This window comes from Macaca thibetana, chromosome 1 (genome assembly GCF_024542745.1).
Source record: "Macaca thibetana thibetana isolate TM-01 chromosome 1, ASM2454274v1, whole genome shotgun sequence".
Classification (NCBI taxonomy): domain Eukaryota; kingdom Metazoa; phylum Chordata; class Mammalia; order Primates; family Cercopithecidae; genus Macaca; species Macaca thibetana.
In genome coordinates this window covers 194950509-194969606 of record NC_065578.1, presented here as the reverse complement: position 1 = coordinate 194969606, position 19098 = coordinate 194950509, and the positions used below count along the sequence as shown (strand labels likewise).

General features: G+C 41.9%; 2 pseudogenes; both read left to right on the top strand.

Moving 5' to 3' along the window:
- Positions 1 to 4370: 4370 nt before the first annotated feature.
- Positions 4371 to 4835, top strand: LOC126950907 (60S ribosomal protein L34-like; annotated as a pseudogene).
- Positions 4836 to 9224: 4389 nt separating this feature from the next.
- LOC126950947 (cytochrome c oxidase subunit NDUFA4-like) lies at positions 9225 to 9470 on the top strand (annotated as a pseudogene).
- Positions 9471 to 19098: the final 9628 nt, after the last annotated feature.

Here is a 19098-nt window from a genome sequence, read left to right as displayed (position 1 = left end):
CCCCAGCTCTACTAGAAATACAAAAAATTAGCCAGGCGTGGTAGCACACACCTATAATCCCAGCTACTTGGGAGGCCGAGGCATGAGAATTGCTTGAACTCAGGAGGCAGAGGTTGCAGTGAGCTGAGATGGTGCCACTGCACTCCTGCCCGGGCAACAGAGCGAGACTCTGTGTCAATAAAAAGGCCACAATATCGGAGATAGAGAATTTCTTCAAACTTGATACAGCTGAAGAATTCATGAACTTGAAGAGGTCAATAGCAAGTATTTAAACAGACAAAGCAAAAGAGAGTAGTGGTGGGGAAACAGGACAGAGCATCCAAGAACTGTGGGGTAAGATCAAATAGCCTGATGTACAGGCAAACCTTGAAAATATTACAGTTTGGCTCCAGACCCCTGCCATAAAACATATAATAAAGCAAGTCACATGAATTTTTTTGTTAATTAGTTCATATAAAAGTTATGTTTACACTATACCATAGTCTATTAAGTGTGCAATAGCATTATGTCTAAAGAAAAACAACATACCTACCTTAATTTAAAAATGCTTTATTAAAACAAAATGCTAATAATCATCTGACCCTTCAGCAAGTAGCATTAGAGGATCTTGCTTTGAGTTGATGGCTACTGACTGATGATGGCTGTGGCAATTTCTTAAAAATAAGACATTGACGGCCGGGTGTGATGGCTCATGGCTGCAATCCCAGCATTTTGGGAGGCCGAGGCAGGTGGATCACCTGAGGTTGGGGGTTCAAGACCAGCCTGACTAACAAGGAGAAACCCTGTCTCTACTAAAAATACAAAATTAGCTGGGTATGGTGGCACATGCCTGTAATCCCAGCTACTCAGAAGGCTGAAACTTGAACATGGGAGGTGGAGGTTGCGGTGAGCCGAGATCACATCATTGCACTCTAGTCTGGGCAACAGGAGCAAAACTCCGTCTCAAAAAAAAAGAGACATTCAACCTTCTTAGATCCTGCCACTACTTTATCAACTAAGTAACTAAGAATATGTCATATTCTAATCCTTTGTTGCCATTTCAACAATGCTTACAGTATCTTCAACAGTTGATTCCATCTCAAGAAACCATTTTCATTGTTTATCCATAAGAAGCAACTTCTCATCTGTTAAAGTTTTGTCATGAATTTGCAATAATTCTGTCACACCTTTAGGTTCTGCTTCTAATTGTAGTTCTCTTGCTATTTCCACCACATATGCAGTGACTTCCTCCACTGAAGTCCTGAACCTCTGAAAGTCATCCACAAGGGTTGGAATCAACTTCTTCCCAACTCCTATTAAAATGTTGACATTTTGACCTCCTTCCATGAATCACAAATTGGCATCTGGAATGGTGAATCCTTTCCAGAAAGTTTTTAATTGACTTTGCCTGGATCCATGAGAGGAATCACAATCTATGGCAGCTGTAGCTTTATGAAATGTATTTCTTAAGAAATAAGACTTGAAAGTTGAAATGACTCTTTGATCTGTGGGCTGCAGATTGTATATTGTGTTAGAAGGCATGAAAACACAGCATTCATCTCCTGTACATCTCTATCACAGCTCTTGGTTGACCAGGTACATTGTCAATGAGCAGTAATATTTTGAAAGGAATCTTTTTTCTGAACAATAGGTCTCAATACTGGGCTTAAAATATTTGGTGAACGAGGCTGTAAAGAGATGTGCTGTTATCCAGGCTTTGTTGTGCCATTTATAGAGCACAGGTGGTGGCAATTGATCATAATTCACAGCTCTAGGATTTTCAGAATGGTAAATGAACATTGAACATTGGCTTCTACTTATAGTTACCACTGCATTGGCCCCTAACAAGAGAGCCAGACTGTCCTTTGAAGCTCTGAAGCCAGGCATTGGCTTCTTCTCTCTAGCTATGAAAGTTCTAGATGGCATCTGCTTCTAATAGAAGGCTGTTTCATCTACCTTGAAAACCTATTGTTTAGCCACTTTCATCAATGATCTTAGCTAGATCTCTGGATAACTTGCTGCAGTTTCTACCCCATCAACACTTTGTGCTTCTCCTTGCCCTTTTATGCTGTAGCGACAGCTTCTTTCCTTAAACCTTATGAACCAACCTCTGTTAGCTTCAAACTTTTATTCTGCAGCTTCCTCACCTCTCTCAGCCTTGTAGAATTGAAGAGAGCTAGGACCTTGCTCTGGGTTTGTCTTTGGCTTAAAGGAATGTTGTGGCTAGTTTGATCTTTTATCCAGATCACTAAAACTTTCTCAGTATCAGTGGTAAGGCTGTTTTGCTTTCTTATCATTTAGGTATTCACCGGAGTAGCACTTTTCATTTCCTTCAAGAGCTTTTCCTTTGCATTCACAACTTGGCTAACTCATACAAATGTCTGACTGTCATCCTATCATGCCTTCCTCATTAAGCTTAATCATTTCTAGCCTTTGATTTAAATTGAAAGACACATGACTCTTCCTTTCACTTAAACACTTAGAGGTCATTGTAGGGTTATTAACTGGCCTAATTTCAATATTGTTGTGTCTCAGGGAACAGAGAGGCCTGAGGAGACGGAGAGAGATGGGACAATGCCAGGTCAATGGACCAGTCACAGCACACACAACATTTATCAATTAAGTTCATTGTCTTACATAGGCAGAATTGTTGATATCCCCAAACAATTACAATAGTAACATCAAGGATCACTCATCACAGATCACCATGCAATCAATGCAATATCTGTGAGGCACAATAAACCAAAGTAAAAAAAAATGAGATACACCTGTATGTAATTAAAGTCCAAGAGAAAACAGAAACTGCCTGCGGGATAAGAAATATCAGTAGAGGCTGGGCGCGGTGGCTCATGCCTGTAATCCCAGCACTTTGGGAGGCCGAGGCGGGCGGATCACGAGGTCAAGGGATCAAGACCATCCTGGCCAACACGGTGATACCCCGTCTCTACTAAAACTACAAAAATTAGCCAGGTGTGGTGGCACACACCTGTAGTCCCACCTACTCGGGAGTCTGAGACAGGAGAATTGCTTGAATCCGGGAGGCGGAGGTTGCAGTGAGCCGAGATCACACCACTGTACTCCAGCCTGGCGATAGAGCGAGACACTGTCTCAAAAAAAAAAAAAAAAAAAAAAAAAAGAGAGAGAAATATCAGTAGAGATAATGGCCAAGAATTTTCCAAAGTTAATGAAGAACAGTAACTCACAGGTCCCTGAATTCCAGAAATTCCACATTGTAAGTCAAACTGCTGAAACCAAAGATAAGAGTTAATCTCTCAAAGACAGTTGGAGGAAAAAGAAACATTATATACAGAGAAAGGAACACATAAGAATTATAGCCAACTTCTGGTCAGAGAGTAAATGAGCAAGAAAATAATGGAGCAAAGGTCCATGCAAGGAGCTTGCAAGTCATCATTCCATCCTGACAATAATGAAGATGCTGGACAAAGTGAAGACACAACTCTTCTTGGATCCCTCAGAAAAGTGAGGTTACAGGGCAAAATACTACTCCCAAAATTGAAGAGACAGGAAAATACAGAGAATTGCAACTTGCTGGAGCAGGAACTCAGAAGCAAAAACCTCTGTGGGTACTAGTGTCAGGGTAGGAAAATCTAAATTGTACTTGACAAATAACTGGAGGCTCAGTGTGGACAAGTCTGAGATTAAAAACTGCAGGGGGGCCAGGTGCAGTGGCTCACATCTGTAATCACAGCACTTTGGAGCCCAAGACAGGCAGATCACCTGAATTCAGGAGTTCGAGACCAGCCTGGCCAACATGGCAAAACCCCATCTTTACTAAAAATACAAAAATGGCATGCGCCTGTAATTTCAGCTACTTGGGAGGCTGAGGCAGGAGAATCACTTGAACCCAGGAGGCAGAGGTTGCAATGAGTCGAGATCACACCATTGCACTCCAGCCTGGGCAACAGAGTGAGACTCCATCTCAAAAAATAAAATAAAACAAATAAATAAAAATAAATAAAAACTTCAGGGGGACCCAGTCATAGAGCAATTTCCATACTTCTCTGAGTTTTACCTCCAGGCACTCAATCAGGTTCTCACAGTAAAGACTGGCCAAAATCCCTTTGGGATTTCATCAGGGGAAGGGGACAAGGAACCATTTTGAAATATGCTAGAGCCTTCTGTTCTTAACAAGGCCTGCCCTTGAGAGAAACTGTTTTACCAGAGCCTAATCTAGTAAAGTTTTTTCAGAGTCTTACTGATTTGGGGGAAGAGAAATATCCAACTCCACCCAGCTCTAGTTATCCTGTTCCACCTAATGGTGGTGAGGGAGGTACTGAGAAGCACTTGTGAAGTTCACAGTCCAGAGGCACGGGCTCATTAAAGGACTGAGACTGAATCCTATTTGACCTTTGAACTCACAAAGACTTTCTTCTTCCTCTTTCGCTGATGTTGTTTACAGGCACTCAGAATGGTCCAGCGTTTGATATACCATCGTAGGCTTTCCTACAATATAGCCTCTAACAAAACTAGGCTGTCCCGAACCCCAGATAATAGAATTGTTTACCTTTATACCAAGAAGGTTGGGAAAGCACCAAAATCTGCATGTGGCATGTGCCTAGGCAGACTTCGAGGGGTTCGTGCTGTGAGACCTAAAGTTCTTATGAAATTGTCCAAAACAAACAAACAAAAATGTCAGAGAATATGGTGGTTCCATTTGTGCTAAATGTGTTCGTGACAGGATCAAGCATGCTTTCCTTATCGAGGAACAGAAATTGTTGTGAAAGTGTTGAAGGCACAAGCACAGAGTCAAAAAGCTAAATAAAAAATGAAACTTTTACTGGGCGTGGTGGCTCACACCTGTAATCCCAGCACTTTGGGAGCTGAGGCAGGCAGATCACGAGGTCAGGAGTTCGAGACCAGCCTGACCAACATGGTGAAACCCTGTCTCTACTAAAAATACAAAAATTAGCTGGGCACGGTGGCATGCACCTGTAATCTCTGCTACTTGGGAGGCTGAGACAGGAGAATTGCTTGAACATGGGAGGCGGAGGTTGCAATGAGCCCTGCACTCCAGCCTAGGTGACAGAGCGAGACTCCTTCTCAAAAAAAAAAAAAAAAAGGAAGAAACTTTTTTGAATAATAAAAATGAAAAGACTTAAAAAAAAAAAAAGGCTGAGACTTAATCATAGGACTATAAAATACTTTTCCGTCCCACACATCTTCCCACACATTACTAAAGGCCTTTTAACTATAGCCCCTTTTACATACTACATCATGTTCAGGTATCAAGAAACAAAAACTACAAGGCAGACTAAAAGGCAAAACAGAACAAAAACTCCACAGTTTTAAGAGACAGAGCAATCCTCAGAACCAGATTCATATATGACAGGGATATTGAAATGGTGAGACCATGAACTTAAAACAACTATGATTCATATGCTAAAGACTCTAGTGAATAAAGTAGACAGCCTTCTAGAACAGATGGGCAATGGGTAAGCAGAGAAATGGAAATTCTAAGCATAAACGTAATGCCAGAAATAAAAACGCTGCAGCAGAAATGAAGAATGCTTTCAATGGGTCTATTAATAGCTTGGACATGGCTGAGAAAATAATCTCTGAACTTGAGTGTATCTCAATAGAAACTTCCAAAATGGAAGAGCAAAAAGAAAAAAAAGATTGAAAAAAAAAATCCCAACAGAAAATCCAAGAATGATGGGGCAACTACAAAAGGTATTACATAAGTGGAATGAAAATACCACAAGGGCTAGGCACAGTGGCTCACACTTGTAATTCCAGCACTTTGGGAGGCCGAGGTGGGTGGATCACCTGAGGTCAGGAGTTCGAGACCATCCTGGCCAACATGGTGAAACCCTGTCTCTAATAAAAATACAAAAATTAGCCACGCATGGTGGCGGGTGCCTGTAATCTCAGCTACTCGGGCGGCTGAGGCAGGAGAATTGCTTGAGCCTGGGAGGTGGAGGTTGCAGTGAGCCAAGACCGTGCCACTGCACTCCAGCCTGGGCAACAGAGCGAGACTCCATAACATAATAAAAATAAAAAAGAAAATACCAGAAGGAGGCCAGGCACGGTAGCTCACATCTATAGGCAGAGGTTGCAATGAGCCGAGATTACACCACTGCACTCCAGTCTGGGCAACAGAGCAAGACTTCATCTCAAAAAAGAAAAGAAAAAAAGAAAATACCAGAAGGAGAAGACATAAACAAAAGAACAGAAGAAATACTTGAAGCAATAATGACTGAGAATTTCTGCAAATTAATGTCAGATATCAAATCACAGATTCAGGAAGCTCAGAGAACACCACACAGGATAAATGCCAAGACAATAATAACCACAATCATCACCACAAAAAAACACGACACCTAGGAATACCGTATTTTAAAAGTCTCATATTTTAAAAGTCTTTAAAAAGTCAGAGGAAAAAGATACCTTACCTACAGGGTGAAAAAGATAAAAATTATACCCAACTTCTCCTCAGAAACATGCAAGCAAGGAGGTCAGTGAAATTTAGTGTTGAGAGAAAAAAACTACCAATCTAGAATTCTGTGTCCTGTGAAATGATTCCTCAGAGGTGAAGGAGAAGTACGGACTTTCTCAGATAAACAAAAACTGAAGAAGTTTGTTGCCAGTAGATCTGCCTTACAATAAATGTTAAAAGTTCTTCAGAGAAAAGAAAAATGATATAGGTCAGAAACTTGGAGCCGCATAAAAGAAAGAGCATATCTATCTATCTATCTATCTATCTATCTATCTATCTATCTATCTATCTATCTATCAATCAATCAATCAATCATGTATCTATCTATCTATTCATCTATCTACCTACCTATCACCTATTCTATCTATCTATCTGTCTATCTATCTATCTATCTATCTATCTATCTATCTATCTATCTATCTATCTCTGTCTGCCTGCCTATATAACTACTTACCTACCTTCCTACCTATCTATCCAGCCACCTATCCAGCTATCTAAATAGATTTATTGTAAAGAGTTAGATCATGTAATTATGGATGCTGAGAAGTTCCCAGATGTGCAGCCAGCAAGCTGGAGATTTAGGAGAACCTATGGTATAGTTCCAGTACAAGTCTGAAGGCCTGAGAATCAGGAGAGCCAGTGGTGTCAGTTCCATTTCAAAAGCCAGCAGGCTTGAGACCCAAGAAGAGCCATTGTTTCAGTTCAAGTTCAAAGAAAGCAAGAGACTGATGTCCTTGCTCAAGGCAGTCAGGCAGGAGATGTTCCCTTTACTTGGCCTTTCTGATCTATTCAGGCATTCAGTGGATTGGACAAGACCCACCCACATCAGGGAGGGCAGTCTAATTTGTAGTCTTTACTCAGTTTACCAATGCAAATGTTACTCTCATTCAGAAATCCCCTCACAGATATACCCAGAATAGTGTTCGACCAAATGTCTGGGCACCCTGTGGCCTAGTCAAGTTCACACATAAAATTCACCATCACAATGACATTCTGGAAAGGCAAAACCATTGGCAGAAATCAGATCAATTGTTGCAAGAGGGGGAAGTATTGAATATGAAAGGATATGAGTGAAATTTTAGGTGTGATGGAATATGCTAAATTTTTATTGTGGTGATACATGACCATATAGATTTGTCAGACCTCATTGAATTGTATACCTAAAAAAGGCAAATTTCTTTATATTTAAGTATACTTTAATAAACATGAATTTAAGAACAAAAAAGAATTTGAAGAACAATTGAAAGAAGAAGAAGGAGGCTGGGCACCATGGCTCCTGCCCATAATCCCAGCACTTTGGGAGGCTGAGATGGGAGGATTGCTTGAGCCCAGGAGTTTGAAACCAGCCTGGGAAACACAGGGAGACCTCATCTCTACAAAAAATAAAACGCAGTAGCCAGGAATGGTGGCACATGTCTGTCGTTCTGGATACTTGGGAGGCTGAGGTGGGAGGATTGTTTGAGCCTAAGAGGTTGAGGCTTCAGTGAGCAGTGATCATACCACTGCACTCGAGCCTGGGCAACAGAGTGAATTCCCATCCCAAAATAATAATAATAATAATAATAATAATCATAATAAGAAGAAGAAGAAGAAGAAAGAGGTAGTTTGGGCAGTATACTGAGGGCATATTATTTAAGCTGAATCCTGAAGATAAAAATAATTTAGCGATGGGATATATTTGGGGTGGGAAGAGTTTGTAAGACAGGAAACAATGGAGAAAAGTCAATGAAAAGATTGGCATACTTATGGAAGTGGAGAGAGGTGTGTTACTTGAGCACAAAATGAGACTGAAGAGATTGGCTAAGGTTAGATTATGCAGCATTTTGTACTCCATGTTTAAGAAGGATAGATTTTATTTTGATGCAATAAGAAATAATGAAAAGTTAAGCATAGGGGGCAAGAGGTCGGACATTTTCAATTCATGTTAGCCGCTAGGTGGGGAACGGATTGAAGGTATTTAGAGGAGTAGCAGTCAACTTACGAGGCTGTTTCAGTAGGCAACAGGAGTGATGATGCTGTGTGATCTAGAGCTGTGGTAGTGGATATGAGGAAAAGTGGTCTCAAAGTATATTTTGAAGATTGAATTTATTGGATTTCCTTATGAATTCAACATTAGGAATGAAGGAAATGGAAGGATGAAGGAGGATGTTTAAGTTTTGGTCTTGACCAATTAGGAGGCTATTGGTGCTATGTAATGTGATGAGAACAGAAAGGAGGCAGAAGTTTAGAGGAATTAAAATTTCTCTTGAACATGTTAGGTTTGGAATGCCTAAGACATCCGAATGAAAATGTTTAAAGTGTAGTTTCTTTCCTTTTTTTTTTTTTTTTTTTTTGAGACAGAGTCTCACTCTGTTGCTCAGGTTGGAGTGCAGTGGCACAATCTTGGCTCACTGCAACCTCTGTCTCCCGGGTTCAAGCAATTCTCCTGCTTCAGCCTCCTAAGTAGCTGGGACTACAGGTACACACCATCGTGCCCAGCTAATTTTTGTATTTTCAGTAGAGGCAACGTTTCACCATGTTGGCCAGGCTGGTCTTGAACTTCTGGCTTCACATGATCTGCCCACCTCGGCCTCCCAAAGTGCAGGGATTACAGGCATGAGCCACCGCACCTGGCCTAATGTGTAGTTCAATGGGTAACTGAATCTGTAGCTCAGATACCTGAACTAAAAAAAGAAATTGAGGATTATCATCGATATAGGTAATTTTTAAAGTCGTATAAATGAATGAAATCACTTAAAGAATGTTGACAAAGAAATGAAGAGTCTCTTTCCTTTCAAATGCTGCAAACATGCTCCACCAGATTCTTAGTCAGGCCAAGAAGCATCTGAGCTTGATCCCCTCTTTGTGTTTATTGGAGCTGAAGGTACTGGAGCAGCACTGTGTATCTTGTGTCTGGTATTGTTCAATCCAGATTTTAGTTGATGGAAAGAATAACCCAGAACCCTGAAACAAACTGGGTCCCAATGATCCATACAAGTTCTACTCAGTGAATGTGGATTATAGCATACTGAAGAAAGAAGGTCCAGATTTCTAAATGTTTCTCTATAAAGCCGCTTTAGAATGAAGGTCTTCCAGAAGCCATCTGCACAATTTTCCACTTAATCAGGAAATATTTCTCCTCTAAATGCATGAAATCGTGTTGATATATTGGATTGAAGATTATACAGATCAATTAGTATCTGAAACTTGAGAAAAACTAAAAAGAAAAAGAAATAAAAAAGGCCTTGGAGGGATCCCCGAACAACACTTGGAGATCAAGAGAGGAGAAGGAATAGCCAATGTAGAAACCAGGAAAGTACAGTAACATAGAAGCTAAGGGAAGAGAAGAATGTTTCTAGGAAGGAGTTGGCATCTGAACTGAACGCTGTTAAGGGAACTATTAATAGTAAGATGACAGGAGTTTTTATTGGCAGCATAGAGATATTGCTGATTTTTTTTTTCTTTTTATTGAGACATGGTCTTGCTCTGTTGCTCAGGCTGGAGTATAGTGGCATGATCACAGCTCATGGCAGCCTCAACCTCCCCAGGCTCAGGTGATCCTCCTACCTCAGCCTCTTTGGTAGCTGGAACTACAGGTGCACACCACCACATCCAGTTAATTTTTTTGTATTTTTTGCAGCAACAGGTTTTCGTCATGTTGTCTAGGCTGGTTTTGAACTCCTGGGCTCAAATGATCTGCCCGCATCAGCTTCCCAAAGTGCTGGGATTATGAGCCACCACTCCTAGCCTGATATTGCTAATTTTATACAGTTTTGGGGGAGTGATGACAGCAGAAGCCAGACTGGACTTTGAAAATGAAATATGAATATAGATCTTTCAACAAAATTGCTTTGAAAGAAACAGGCTGGTAGCTAGGGATTTGTGGGGATAGTCATGTCTATGGGAATAGCTCAATAATCAGACTGGTGATTCAGGAGAGGGGATAACCAATGGAGCAATCAGTGTTATGCAAATAAGGCAAATTAAAGCCTCATTTTAAATAATTGTTTATTAGTCATTTCTCACACTAAGATTTAAAGGACTGTTATTAAGACCATCAAAATAAGGTTACAGATAATGCTGCTTCCAGAAAATAGAAATAGTCTAGTTTTTTTCCTTATGTACTTAACCACATAGCTTCCCTCAGTGATTCACAAAATACCAAGATCTTTCCCTAATCTTTCGTATGATCACAAATTTAGCTGTCTGGAGGACTTGATACTCTTTATAAATGTGAGTCATGAGGCCTGTCGTCTTAGGCTTTCCTTCTTTTTTTTTTTTTTTTTTTTTTTTTTTTGAGATGGAGTCTCAGGCTGGAGTACATTAGTGTGATCTCAGCTCAATGCAACCTCCATTTCCTGGGTTCAAGTGATTCTCCTGCCTCAGCCTCCTGAGTAGCTGGGATTACAGGGATATGCTACCATGCCTGGCTAATTTTTGTATTTTTAGTACAGACAGGGTTTCACTGTGTTGGCCAGGCTTGTCCCGGGCTCTTGACCTCAGGCAGTCTGCCTACCTCAGCCTCCTAAAGTGCTGGAATTATAGGCATGAATTGCCATGCCCAACCTTTTTTTTTTTTTTTTTTTGAGACAGGTCTCACTCTGTTGCCCAGAATGGAGTGCAGTGGCGTGACCTCAGCTCACTGCAGCCCCTACCTCCTGGGTTCAAGTGATCCTTCTCGTGCCTCAGCCTCCCGCGTAGCTGAGACTGCAGGCCCGTGCCACCATGTCTGGCTATTTTTATTTTTGTAGAGACAGTGTCTCCCTGTATTTCCCAGGCTGGTCTCAAACACCTGGGCTCAAGCAATCTGCCTGCCTCAGCCTCCTACGGTGCTGGGATTACAGGCATGAGCCACTGTGCCAGGCCAGGGCATTCTTGAGTTGCATTATAAATAAAGGGTCAGGTAGTACTTGTGGAAAACCTGCCTACAGGTGTCCTCTTGTGAAAATAAGTAATTCAAAGTGTAAGCTGTTGGAATGCTAAATTATTTTGAGCCTTAAAGGAATGCGAATTTCAGGGCCTGAGTCATTGACAGGCTGTAAGCTGGGCAGCTATAAGCTGTAAGCTTTTGTCTGTCTAATTAACAAATTAAGCCTTTTCCCTTACATGCATTGTTTCATAAAATGTAAATGGTTGAAGGGTGCCAGGGAGGACCCCCTTCCCTCTAACCACAGACTTTCATTATAGATTGACCCCCCCTCTTACCTTTCTCACACAAAGATTTCTAGGCTATCATATGGCTTAAGATGCAAAGTTAAATACACCCTTTAAAATTGGAAAGGAAATGAAAAACCAGTTATAAGAAAAAGAAAACAAGCTGCATGGAAACAAACTGTAACTAACTAATTTGTTATAATTCATAAATCAGTCATATAGAAAATGTTGTAATCTTGTTAAAGTTGTCTTTTTCCTACGTAAGAAAAAATTTAGCTTTTGCCTTTGAAGCACTAACCCCATTTCTCTGAAGGGGTGCATCCAGGAATGGCTTCAGCTTCTCTTGAATAAGCTCTTTAAAACTGGATCCTGATCCTTTTGATTATTTCAGATTGATACTCTTCAGTAAAAAGTCTTTGGATATAGCTGGATATAATGGCTTATACCTGTAATCCCCACCACTTGGGAAGTTGAGGTGAAAGGGTTGCTTGAGGCCAGGAGTTTGAGACTTGGCTGAGCAACATAGCAAGACCCTGTCTCTAAATAATAATAATAATAATAATAATAATAATAATAATAAAATCTTTAGATATGTGTGTTTTCCTACCTATGTTCTATTTATGGAATGTCATAGTCTGTTTTGTGCTCCTATAACAGAATACCACAGACTAGGTAATTCAAAATGAACAGAAATTTATTGACTCACTGTTCTGGAACTGGGAAGTCTAAGATCAATGGACCAGTGTCTGTCAAGGGCCTTCTAGCTGCATTATTCCATGACAAAAGGCAGAGAGCAAGAGAGAGAAAGGCGGCTGAACTGGTCTTGCTATAAGGAATCCACTCCTGTGATAATAGCATTAATATATTCATGAGGGCAGAGCCCTCATGGCCTAATAATCTGTTAAAGATCCCATCTCTTAATATTGTTGTATGGGGATTGAGTTTCTAACATGTGATTTTTGGGGGATATGACATATTCAAACTATAGCAGGGCACTGGCAGAGAAAATGCCCATGTGGATTTTAAGTCTGGACTAGTGTTAGAATGTATGAACCCACAAAAGTATCTGAGACATGTCTCAATCAATTTAGAAAGTTTATTTTGCCAAGATTAAGGATGCACCTGTGACACAGCCTCAGGAGGTCATGATGGCATGTGCCCAAGGTGCCTGGGGCACAGCTTGCTTTTATACATTTTAGGGAGACATAATACATCAGTCAACACATGTAACATTTACACTGGTTTGATCTGGAAGGGCAAGACAACTCAAATCACAGGAAAATTTAAAAAGTTTCTGATTGGCAATTGGTTGAAAGAGTTATATCAATAGAAAGAAGTGTCTGGTTTCCCTAAAGGGGTTATAGAGACCATGGCTTTATATTGCAGATGAAGCCTCCTAGTAGAAGGCTTCCGAGAGAATACGTTTCAGATGTCTCTTATCAGACTTAAGGTCTGTGTAGATGTTCATGCTGGTCAGCTTTTCCTGAATTCCAAAAGACAGGAGGGTATACTGAAGCATGTTCGATCCCACCATCCTGTTGTGGCCTGAACTAGATTTTCAAGTTAACTTTGGAATGCTCTGGGCTAGGAGGAGTGGCTCATTCAGACGGTTGGAGGGCCTTAGAATTTTATTTTTGGTTTACAAGTGCCAGGTTTTTCTATGAGACCTGAATTTGTCTAAGATAGAAATAAAAGCCCATTACAGCAAATAGTACCCCTGTCTTGGTTTGGGTTTCCTTCAAAATGTACCCTGAGACAAGCATCAGGAGGCAGGCAGGCAGTTTGACAGGCAATCTCAGGAAGAACAGGTGAGAAATTGGGAAAGGGAGACAGGGAGAAAAGGCAAAGAAGGTGTGGTAATGAATGTGGGGATTGCAGCTGTGGTCAAAAGGGGCTTAATCTTGCTGGAGACTTCTGCAGGACCTTGCGGAACGTGCCCCAGATTGTCCCATTTATAGTCTCATCTCGTTGGTTGGGGTTTGGCTCTAGGTCGATGGCTGGATCCCCCTTCCCAGTACTGAGACGGCTCCGATGACTGGAGTGTTCGAACACCAGGGTCCTTAGTCTCACACCAATTTTGATAAAACAACATGGACACACGTGGAGTAGTTTTAAGGAGCAAAAAGTTCAATAGTCAAGAAAGATGGAAGGAAGGAGAAAACAGCTCCCCTGTACAGAGGCAGAGGGAGGGGGAATTTCTCTCTGCAAACCACTTTCTGCTATCCTCCCCTTGCCCCCACACCCCCGCCCCTACACACACACACACACACACACACACACACACACACACACACACAGAGCAGGGGGTGAGGAGAGAAACAACTGTCTGTTTTCACACCGCTATAAACAACCTCCTGAGACTGGGTAATTTTTGAAGAAAAAAGGTTTAATTGTAATTGACTCACAGTTCTGCATAGCTGGGGAGGCCTCAGGAAATTTACAATCATCATGGAAAGTGAATGGGAACCAAGGACCTTCTTCGCATGGTGGCAGGAGAGAAAGAGTGAAGGAGAAACTGCTACACACTTTTAAATCATCAGATCTCATGAGAACTCACTGTCGTGAGAACAGCGTAAGGGAAACCACCCACCTGACACAATCACCTCCTACTAGGCCCCTCCCCTGACACGTGGGGATTATAATTCCAGATGAGATTTGGGTGGGGACACAGAGCCAAAGCATATCAAATTGCATGTCTATTGCTGGTGCACGTGGATTCAGGTGGCAAACAGGTATGAGGTGGGGCATCAGAGCCCTCCTTACAATATTCACGTATTGCAAAGTTACTTCCCTGCAGTGATGACTGGGAGAGTCTTATTATCCCCAATTCTGAACACTCCTGGATTTAAATGGTTTCTTTCATCCCTGTCTATATAACTGTTCCTTTATCAGCCAGCTATATTGTAATTGATAAAGAAGCCATGGGGCCATGAGAATACTGACATCAAACAGTTACTTTTCAGCTTCCTTTCCTACCTTTAAATGGTCATGCCTTTCCCTCAAAGGGACTTTGGAAAAATCATTTAAACTCTTACTACACCACTAAAATCAGGTGAATGCACAAAGCAATCTAGGGCTTGGAGCGATACATAAGGCTGGTGGTGTGTATCTGAATGTTTTTCTCTAAACCTGGGGCTTTCAACCAAGGGCCCATAGTTATGGCGGAACGCCTGGCATATATGACACCCCTGGTAGTATGGGCCACTTTTCTCCCCAGGGGCAGGTGGAGAGATGCCCCATTACAATCATACTCTCAAAAGGGTCTGTGATGCCAAAATAGAACAAGAGGCACTGTCCTGATTGGTTCAGCTAGGGTTTCTACTTCACTTACTTACTTCATGTGGAAGACTGAAGAAAAGGCAAGAATACCCACTGGAAGTAGAGGGGAGGCCTGGCTGCCCCTACAAATATCCACAGAATAGCACAACCCTAAGGGTCCTTCAAAGATCTGTCTCTTGGCTTCATGGCTTCAAGGTCTGAATTGCGACCATTCAGAAGACTGACATCTTCCTGGGAGCAGCAGATTTTATAATGGAGAAGCCTTCTTGGTATGTAAGAAATCAAAATGAAAGAAGAGGCCGGATGCGGTGGCTCACACCTGTAATCCCAACACTTTGGGAGGCTGAGGCGGGCGGATCACCTGAGGTCAGGAGTTCGAGACCAGCTTGGTCAACATATAGTGAAACCCCGTCTCTATTTAAAAAATACAAAAAATAGCTGGGTGTCGTGGTGCACGCCTGTAGTCCCAGCTACTTGGGAAGCTGAGACAGGAGAATCGCTTGAAGCTGGGAGGTGGAGGTTGGAGTGAGCCAAGATCGTGCCACTGCACTCCAGCTTGGGTGACAGAATGAGACTCCTCTCAAAGAAAAAAAAAAAAAAAGGGAAGGAAGTTCAGAATTTGCATGGTGGCCTAGGCTTTTACAATTGTGATAAGGATATACCTGCTTCATGTGGGACTCAGACACTAGAACTATGTCTTACCTGTGCTGTGCTTAAACGGGCTTTGCCAACACTGCCTTAGGAGTCTCCTTTTCCTGGCCCCTAGGATTAACCAGTTTGAGAAATGGCCTTCCCTCCCTTCTCCTTTTCCTATTCTAGATACATTAAGGCATTCAATCATGATTTTTTAAGGGCTTTTTCTTAATAACCAAGTAGGAATATGTCCACCCTGATGATTTCTGTGTTAATTTCATGCATTAATAATGCTCAGAGGACTGCCTTATTTCCTGTTCCTTGGAAACTAACTCCTTAGAGCTTCCTTGCACACACACTTCTAAGAGACTTCGTAAGAACTTTTTTTGTGTTTAGCTTTTGCTGAGACGAGGGTGAAATTTAACAGAGCACACATAAAATTTCATCTAAAGCTGCCTATTTGTTCACCCTGGCAAAACAGAGGTACAGAAAGGCTGTGAGGGAGTACATCATTCAGCCTTGAGGACTTGTTTGCATCTGCATTGCACAGTGGGGAATGAGAATGCCTACCAGTGAGCCATCTGACCAGTGACTAGAGTAGGTTATTTATTTATTTATTTATTTATTTATTTATTTATTTATTTCAGACAGAGTTTGAAATAAATAGGCTGGAGTGCAATGGGGCGATCTCGGCTCACTGCAACTCCACCTCCTAGGTTCAAGCGATTCTCCTGTCTCAGCCTCTGGAGTAGCTGGGATTATAGGCACCCGCCACCATGCCCAGCTAATTTTTTTGTATTTTTAGTAGAGACGGGGTTTCACCATGTTGGACAGGCTGGTCTCGAACTCCTGACCTCCTGATCCACCTGCCTCGGCCTCCCAAATTGCTGGGATTACAGGCATGAGTCACCTCACCTGGCCAATGACTAGAGTAGGTTATTATTTATTTAGCATCTATTATATGTTCCAGGCACTGTGCTGGGGATGGAAAGACAAATAAGATCTATGCCCCATAGGGACCCTAATGTGAACAAATGGAGCATATTGTGCTAAGTGTCATGGTGGAGGTAAGACTAAGATGACTTGAGAGGACTGTGTGTTGGGGGAAGGGAAAGAGACAAGGATGGAAAAGAGTAGGTGTTTTCCAGGACAAGGTAGGGAACACAATGAGTTCAGGAACTACAGTCTCCTATGCCTGGAGCCTGGAGTGTGTGAGAGAAAGGAGCGAGATGAACCCAAAGAGGAAGGTATGTGTTGCTGAGAAGTCAGTAGTAATTTATCTGTAGGTGGTAGGGAACATGGGCATTAGTTTCCTGCAGCTGCTGTTACGTATCACAAATTTGGTGGCAACAGAAATGGATTCTCCCGCAGTTCTGGAGGCCAGAAGTGCTGAAAACAAGCTACTGACAGGACTCTGCTCCCTCTGGAGGCCCTAGGGGAGAATACTTTCCTTGCCTCTTCCAGCTTCTAGTGGCTACTGGCATTCCTTGGCTTGTGGCTGCGTCCCTCCCATCTCTGCCTCTGTGGTCACAGTGCCTTCTCCTCTTCTGCCTGTGTCAAATCTCCCTCTGCCTCCCTCTTATAAGGATATACATGATTGCATTTATGGCTCACCTGGATAAATGTGCATAATCTATTTTAAGATCCTTAATTACCTGCACAAAATACCACCCCACTCCACTTTTTGCTATCTAAGGTAACATGTACACGTTCCAGAGATTAGGACATGGATATCTTTTTTTTTTTTTTTTTTTTTGAGACAATCTTGCTCTGTCACCCAGGCTGGAGTACAGTGGCATGATCTCGGCTCACTGCAAGCTCTGCCTCCCGGGTTCACACCATTCTCCTGTCTCAGCCTCCCAAGTAGCTGGGACTACAGGTGCCTGCCACCATGCCTGGCTAATATTTTTGTATTTTTAGTAGAGACGGGGTTTCACCGTGTTAGCCAGGATGGTCTCGATCTCCTGACCTCGTGATCCACCCGCCTTGGCCTCCCAAAGAGCTGGGATTACAAGTATGAGCCACAGCGCCCGGCTAGGACATGGATATCTTTTGGGGAACATTTTTCAGTTTACCACACTGTGTGAGATGTTAAGCAGGGCAACAAATGAGTCAGACTTATGTTTACAAAGATCCTTCAAGGGATGGTGTGGCACAGTCAGAACAAACCTTCTGATGACATTTATTAAACCTTCCTCATTCTTTTGTGTTTAATGACTACTTAGTATTCTTGTGAATGAATGTACCATAATTTATTCAAGCACTTCCCTCATTCATGAACTTTCAAGTTGTTTCCAAGTTTTTTTTTTTTTTTTTTTTTTTTTTTTTTTACAAACAATGCTACAATGAATCACCTTGTAATGGGCCAATTGCACAATGTGCAAATATACCTGCAGGTAAATCAGGAGCCCATATTCCGGGTTCAGACTCAGATACATTGGGGAAAGATAAGAGTGGATGCTTGTTACATTTTACAATAGATAATATTAATGGATTGCGAAATATATACTGAGCACTGTTCGAAGCATTTGTGAAATGGCTTTATTGCAATAGAATTCATATGCCATACAATTAACTCAAAGCATGCAATTTAATGGTTTTTAGTATGTTCAGAGTTGTGTATGCAACCATTACCACTATCTAATTCCAGAACATTTAAATCACCCCATTAGTCTCTTATTACCATTTCCCCTCCTCCATCCTTAGGCAACCATTAGTCTACTTTCTGTTTCTATGGGTTTGCCTATTCTGGATATTTCCTAGCAATGAAATCATACAGTATATGGTCTATTGTGTCTCGCTTCTGTGAAAGGGAAATATCTTGGGCTCCCCCAAATTACTAAAGGGAAAATTCAAGCTGGGAACTGCTTAGAACAAACCTGCCTCTCATTCTATTCAAAGTTATCCCTGTGTTCATGGAGATAAATGCATATCTGATTGCCTCCTTTGGAAAGGCTAATCAAAAACTCAAAAGAGTGCAACCATTTGTCTCTCACCTATCTGTGACCTGGAAGCTCCCTCCCCACTTGAGTCTTCCTGCCTTTGCTTCGAGTTGTCCCGCCTTTCCAGACAAAACCAATGTACTTCTTACATATGTTGATTGATGCCTCATGTCTCCCTAAAATGTGTAAAACCAAGCTGTGCCCCAACCACCTTGGGCACATGTCATCAGGACTTCCTGAGGCTATGTCACAGGTGCTGGACCTCAACCTTGGCAAAATAAACTTCCTAAATAGTTAACTGAGACCTGTCTCAAATTTTTGGGGTCCACACTTCTTTCACTTAATACAATGTTTTCGAGGTGCATCCACGTTGTAGCATGTGTCAGTACTCTATTCCTTTTTATTGCATGGGTATGTCACATTTTATTTACCATTAATAAGTTGATGGTCATTTGGATTGTTTCCACGCTGTTGCCCAGGCTAGAGTGCAGTAGCTTACTGCACTGACATCGTGGCATACTGCAGCCTTGACCTCCTGAGAACAAGCCATTCTTCCTCCTCAGCCTGGCAAGTAGCTTGGCTTACAGGTGCCCGCCAGCATGCCTGGCTAATTTTAAAAAATCTTTTTGCAGAGATGAGGTATCCCTATGTTGCCCAGGCTGGTCTGGAACTCCT